This window comes from Leptonychotes weddellii, chromosome 16 (assembly GCF_054177405.1).
Source record: "Leptonychotes weddellii isolate Sample4059 chromosome 16, ASM5417740v2, whole genome shotgun sequence".
Lineage (NCBI taxonomy): Eukaryota > Metazoa > Chordata > Mammalia > Carnivora > Phocidae > Leptonychotes > Leptonychotes weddellii.
The window spans coordinates 23,764,090-23,770,683 of record NC_138384.1 but is presented as its reverse complement, the minus strand read 5'-3'; the positions used below and the strand labels follow the sequence as shown (position 1 = coordinate 23,770,683).

The window sequence follows — 6,594 nt, the reverse complement described above, 5'->3', positions numbered from 1 at the left end:
TTTACAAGATCCCATTTATTAACTTTTACTCCTTATGTATTGCTTCAGAATCAGATAGTTTGGTCCTACAGCTGTACCTCAGGGTATATGTTTTAGGTATTTGAATCGCTGTCCTCAAAAAATTAAAAATAAGGGTGCCTGGCTGGCTCAATTGGTAGAGCATGTGACTCTGATCTCAGGGTTGTGAGTTCAAGCCCCACCCTGGGCATGGAGCCTACTTAAAAAACTAATTAATTAAAAATAAAATTTACCATACAACCCAGCAATCCCACTTCTAGGTATATATCCAAAAGTAATGAGAACAGGTTACTGAAGAGATATATGCACTCCCGTGTTTAATGCAGCATTATTCACAATAACCAAAATATGAAAACAACCAGGATGCCTGGAGGGCTCCACTGGTGGAATGTGTGACTCTTGATCTCAGGGTTTTGAGTTCAAGCCCCACACTGGGTATAGAAATTACTTAAAAATAGAGGCTCCTGGGAGGCTCAGTTGGTTAAGCAACTGCCTTCGGCTCAGGTCATGATCCTGGAGTCCTGGGATTGAGTCCCACATCAGGCTCCTGGCTCAGCAGGGAGCCTGTTTCTCCCTCTGACCCTCTCCCCTTGTCTCTCTTGTCTCTCTCAAATAAATAACACCTTCAGAAAAGAAAAAGAAAAAGAAAAGAAATTACTTAAAAATAAAATTTTTAGGGGCCCCTGGGTGGTTCAGTCGGTCGAGCAGCTGCCTTCGGCTCAGATCATGATTCCAGGGTCCTGGGATCCAGCCCCGCATCGGGCTCCCTGCTCCGTGGGGAGCCTGCTTCTCCCTCTCCCTCTGCTTGTGCTCTCTCACGCTCACGCTTGCTCTCTCTCAAATAAATCTTTTTTTAAAAAATAAAATTAGGGGTGCCTGGGTGGCTCAGTCGTTAAGCGTCTGCCTTCGGCTCAGGTCATGATCCCAGGGTCCTGGGATTGAGCCCCGCATCGGACTCCCTGCTCCGCGGGAGGCCTGCTTCTCCCTCTCCCACTCCCTCTGCTTGTGTTCCCTCTCTCGCGGTCTCTCTCTCTGTTGAAAAATAAAGGGGCGCCTGGGTGGCTCAGTTGGTTAAGCGACTGCCTTCGGCTCAGGTCATGATCCTGGAGTCCCTGGATCAAGTCCCGCATCGGGCTCCCTGCTCAGCGAGGAGCCTGCTTCTCCCTCTGACCCTCCCCCCTCTCGTGTACTCTCTAATTCTCGCTCTCTCAAATAAATAAATAATCTTAAAAGAAAAAGAAATAAAGATCTTTAAAAATAAACAAACTACACATGAGATCCTATCAGATAAATCCAAGTACTGATTCATTCTACCAGGCCACTGACCTGCATTTGTCAAAATGTCAGCAGGGAGAGAAAAAATGGGGTTTGTTCTGATTATGAAACTAAAATAAAAAAACATAATGTGAACCTTAATCAGACCTTGACTCAAAGTTATAAAAATAGGGTGGCACAGTCGGTTGAGTGTCAGCCTCTTGGTTTTGGCTTAGGTCGTGATCTCTGCGCTCAGTGCAGTCTATTTGGGACTTTTTCTCCCTCTGTCCCTCCCCCCCTCAAATAAATAAATAAATCTTTAAAAAAAAGTTATAGAAGATATTCTTGAGGCAACTAGAGTTTTTGTAAGACTAATATTCTTAGCTGTAGTGTGCCTCTGCAAGAATGTCTTTTATTTTATTTTTTTTTAAAGATTTTATTTATTTCTTTGAGAGAGAGAGAGCGCAAGACGGGGTAGGGTTAGAGGGAGAAGCAGACTCCCCGCCGAGCAGGGAGCCCGATGTGGGACTCGATCCCGGGACTCCGGGATCATGACCTGAGCCGAAGGCAGTCGCTTAACCAACTGAGCCACCCAGGCGCCCTGCAAGAATGCCTTTTAAAAAAAAGAAGGATGTCTGGGGCGCCTGGGTGGCTCAGTTGGTTGAGCGGCTGCCTTTGGCTCAGGTCATGATCCTGGAGTCCCTGGATCGAGTCCCGCATCGGGCTCCCTGCTCGGCGGGGGGTCTGCTTCTCCCTCTGCCCTCTTCCCTCTCGTGCTGTCTGTCTCTCATTCTCTCTCTCTCAAATAAATAAATAAAAAAAATCTTAAAAAAAAAAAAAAATTAAAAAAAAAAAAAAAAGAAGGATGTCTTAATTTGCAGGAGATAGATGCAAGGGTCTGGCATCAAACCAGTAAAAATATATGAACAGGAATGGGGAAAATGGGTGAAGGGGAGCAGGAGGTACAGAGTTCCAGTTATGGAATGAGTAAGTCACAGTAATTAAAGGTACAGCATATAGAATACAGTCAATAGTATGGTAATAACGTATGGTGACATGGTAGCAACACTTAGGTGAGCATAACATGGAATTGTCAAATCACTATGTTGTACACCTCAAACTAATGTAACAGTGTCAACTATACTTCAATACAAATATATGAATAGAAAAAATAATTATGGTAAGATGTTAATTGTTGAATCTAGGAAAAAGTTACGTGGCTGTTCACTGTACTATTTTCATTTTTCTATACATGTGAAATTTTTCTTAATAAAACTGAGGATGGGGGACATGTATTATTCTTATAACTTAAAGCAGGGATTACAAGCATGTGATATGATTTCCAAAAAACTGACTTTGACTTCCGCGGCGGCAAGCAGAGCGATCCCGCAGTCCCCAGAGCTCACACGCTCCCGGCTGGCAAGGGTCGCAGTGCACCTGCGCCTGGGCGGGACGGGGGCGCCATAGTGACCCGGCCTTTCCTTTAGTCTTTCCCTCTCTCGCCCCCGCGGAGGCTTTCTGGAAGGCGCTTGTGCGGGGGACTCGGCGCTGAAGTGGCCGAGCTGCCGGGAGGGGCCTGAGTGGGCGCTTCTAGGACCCAACACTGTCTAAAGCCACAGGAAAAATGGTGGAAAATTCACCGTCGCCATTTCCAGAAAGAGCAATTTATGGCTTTGTTCTTTTCTTAAACTCCCAATTTGGCTTCATCCTGTATCTTGTGTGGGCATTTATTCCTGAATCTTGGCTAAACTCCTTACGATTAACCTACTGGCCTCAAAAATACTGGGCAGTTGCATGCCCATCTACTTCCTCATTACTATAGTAATTGGTTACGTACTCTTATTTGGAATAAACATAATGAGTATCTGTCCACTCAACTCCATTCATACAATCACAGATAACTATGCTAAAAATCAACAGCAGAAGAAATACCAATAAGAGGCCATCCCAGCATTAAGAGATATTCCTATTAGTGAAGTAAACCAAATGTTCTTCCTGGCAACTAAATAACTTTATGCCAAAAACTAAATTGTATGTAGATTAACACAAGCATTTACTATAATTTTTTATGTAATAATTTTGACCATAATTATTTGACTCTCTCGTACCCAATATTGAAATGTACACAAAGTTGATTCTTTTAGATTAAGTTCTATTAATATTATAAAGGTTCTTGAGTATTAGTTATTAATGAACAGAATAAATAAAACACTGCATTACCATAAGAAAAACTGACTTGGGGGGGGCGGGAAGAGGGAGAGAAAGAATCTCAAGCAGACTCCCTGCGCCAGACTCAGGGCTTGACACCACAACCATGAGATCATGACCTGAGCTGAAATCAGATTTCGGACGCTCAACCGACTGAACCACTCAGGTGCCCCCCAAAAGTCGAGTTTATACTCATTAGCATTTTAATTTTTAGGACTATAGTTTTTACAAAATGAAAGTTTTAAGTACTAGCAATTTTTTTAAAAACCAAAATTTAAACCCATAGGACCAGCAACTACACACAACACAAGGCTAGATTAACAAGTGACTGAACCTCTATGCCCCCCCTTCCCCAATTTGTAAAAATTAGGCCTCATCTAAATCAGAGGTTTCCCAAAAGGGTACATCTTTAAGGGGTAGGACGTAGAGCAGAGAGATAAGAATCTTCTAAGCCCTCAAGACGGTCTCTTGATTGCTCAAGAGCAGCTTAAACCAGTCTACTCTCTGATAACATCAGATGAACAACAGGAAGTACCCAGGACAAGCACAGTGGATGAGATGCTCTGTCATCTAACATCTGCTTTAAGAATTTGCTGAAAAGTGAGCAGCTGTCAATCTCCAATGGAACTGTTGGAGAAGTTTACACATGCCAAGGATAAAGCCAGGCTGACCAAGATGGGACTAACTGGTCCAGAGTGATGATATGGAAGGGCTGAGTGGTAGGTTCTTGAGAGAAGGAACTAAAACTCTTAAATCTCGTTTTCTGTTTTGGTGACATGTGAGATAGCTGTAATGCCTTACAATGTGCAATGTATACAAATTCTCGTATTAGACATTGATCATTACTTTTACATAATTATTTTTACTGTTGGGCTCAAATACATTCACAAATTTTTAAGTCGATTATCAGATTTTGTCCAAAAAAAAAAAAAAAGAGCCATCACCTTTAAATATTTCAACTTTGGGCTGCCTGGGTAGCAGAGTTGGTTGAGCGTCCGACTCTTGGTTTTGGCTCAGGTCAGATCTCATGGGTCCTGGGATTGAGCCCTGTGCTGTCTTCACACTCAGCGGGGAGTCTACTTGAAGATTTTCTCCCTCCACCCCTCCCACCGCTAGCGCAAGCGGGAGCTCTCTCTCAAATAAATAAAACGCTAAAACAAACCCAAAAAAACCCCAAAAAAAACCTCTCCCTCTGCTCCTTCCCAAGCTTGTATACTCTCTTGCTCTCTCTCAAATAAGTAAATCTTAAATATTTCAATTTTAATTTCTTTGAATGGATCTAAAAGTCTTAAATATATCACCTTTATTTATGCAAATGAAATCTTTGATGATGACTGTCAATAATTTGGAGATCATTAAAATGTAGGCTTTTCAAAGCATAAAACCAACATAAACCTGATTGCGGAAACAAGCTCAAATTCATTAAACTATGGAAGTGTTTTTAATTACAAAATTTACTATTACACTCCCTTATTTTATCAGGATTGTATAAAATGCCCCAAATGATCTCCTTCCATTTCACTCCAGGTTACTTTATAAATACCTTCATTTGCTAAAGATGGCAATCGATTAATTCAAACACTTGAGCCTAACTCAATGCCATGTGAATACCTTAGGTGCTATAGAAAACAAAAAGTAAACACTATATCTCAAGGGGCTTAATAGACTAAATACAGATTTTACAGTAGTGCTATAAGGCAACTGTAAGAACTGGGAGATGGGGGTGCGCCTGGGTGGCTCAGTTGTTAAGCGTCTGACTTCGGCTCAGGTCATGGTCCCAGGGTCCTGGGATCGAGCCCCGCATCGGGCTCCCTGCTCCGCGGGAAGCCTGCTTCTCCCTTTCCCACTCCCCGTTTGTGTTCCCTCTCTCGCTGTGTGTCTCTCTCTGTCAAATAAATAAATAAAATCTTAAAAAAAAAAAAAGAATTGGGAGATGGGTGGGAGCCTGGCTGGCTCAGTCAAAAGAGCATGTGATTTTTATCTCAGGGTTTTGAGTTCGAGCCCCATGCTGGGTGTAGGGATTACTTAAATAAATTTAAAAGAAAAAAAGAACTGGGAGATGGGAGAGACCTATTTAAAATGCTGACTCCTAAGCACCACCCTACACCAACAGAATCAAAATCCTTGAGGGAAGAATACAGGACACTGTATTTTAAGCATACTCTGCAGGCTCTTCTTATGCATTTTAAAGGTTCATAACCACTAAACTTACTAATAGCTCTAGGAAATGTTTTTTTAAAAAGTATACCAAACCGGGACACCTAGGTGGCTCAGTCGGTTGAGTACCTGACGTAGGCTCAAGTCATGATCTCAGGGTCTTGGGATTGAGCCCCACATCAGGCTCCATGCTCTGTGGGGGGAGTCTGCTTCTCCTTCTGCTCCTTTCCCCCCTCCCCCCAACTCCTGCTCTTTCTTATTTATATAAATATTTTTTTAAAAAGTGTATCAAACCTTAATGCAATCTCTACTAAGAAGACAAGGAAAGCCCTTCACATCTGTTCCTTTTTCTCCCCTTAATTTCCAGTTGGGCCAAAAATAGCTCTGTAAAGGCAATTTGGTCTTCCTTTTCACTGAAGCCAGCAACCTCTGTATTATCACCTAACTTGCTCTAGATTTAAATATCAACAGGTACTTTAAGAAGCCAAATAGTCCAGACCCAAGGCTATCAGTTTATTAAAACTCCAGCTTCTAATATTAAAAATATATGGGGAGGGCGCCTGGGTGGCTCAGTTGGTTAAGCGACTGCTTTCGGCTCAGGTCATGATCCTGGAGTCCCTGGACTGAGTCCCGCATCGGGCTCCCTGCTCAGCGGGGAGCCTGCTTCTTCCTCTGACCCTCCCCCCTCTCATGTGCTCTCTCTCTCTCATTCTGTCTCAAATAAATAAATAAAATCTTAAAAAAAAAAAAATATATGGGGAACACATGGGTGGCTCAGTCAATTAAGCGTCTTTTTTTTTTTTTTAAAGATTTTATTTATTTATTTGACAGAGACACAGCGAGAGAGGGAACACAAGCAGGGGGAGTGGGAGAGGGAGAGGGAGAAGCAGGCTTCCCGCCGAGCAGGGAGCCCGATGTGGGACTCGATCCCAGGACCCTGGGATCATGACCTGAGCC

The 6,594-nt window shown here is 42.8% G+C and overlaps 1 protein-coding gene and 1 pseudogene across 7 annotated transcripts in view; one reads left to right on the top strand and one right to left on the bottom strand.

Moving 5' to 3' along the window:
• CNOT1 (CCR4-NOT transcription complex subunit 1) overlaps window positions 1-6,594 on the bottom strand; it is a 95,033-nt gene that overhangs the window by 84,999 nt on the left and 3,440 nt on the right. The window lies entirely within an intron of this gene.
• LOC102748242 (phosphatidylinositol N-acetylglucosaminyltransferase subunit P pseudogene) lies at window positions 2,897-3,300 on the top strand (annotated as a pseudogene).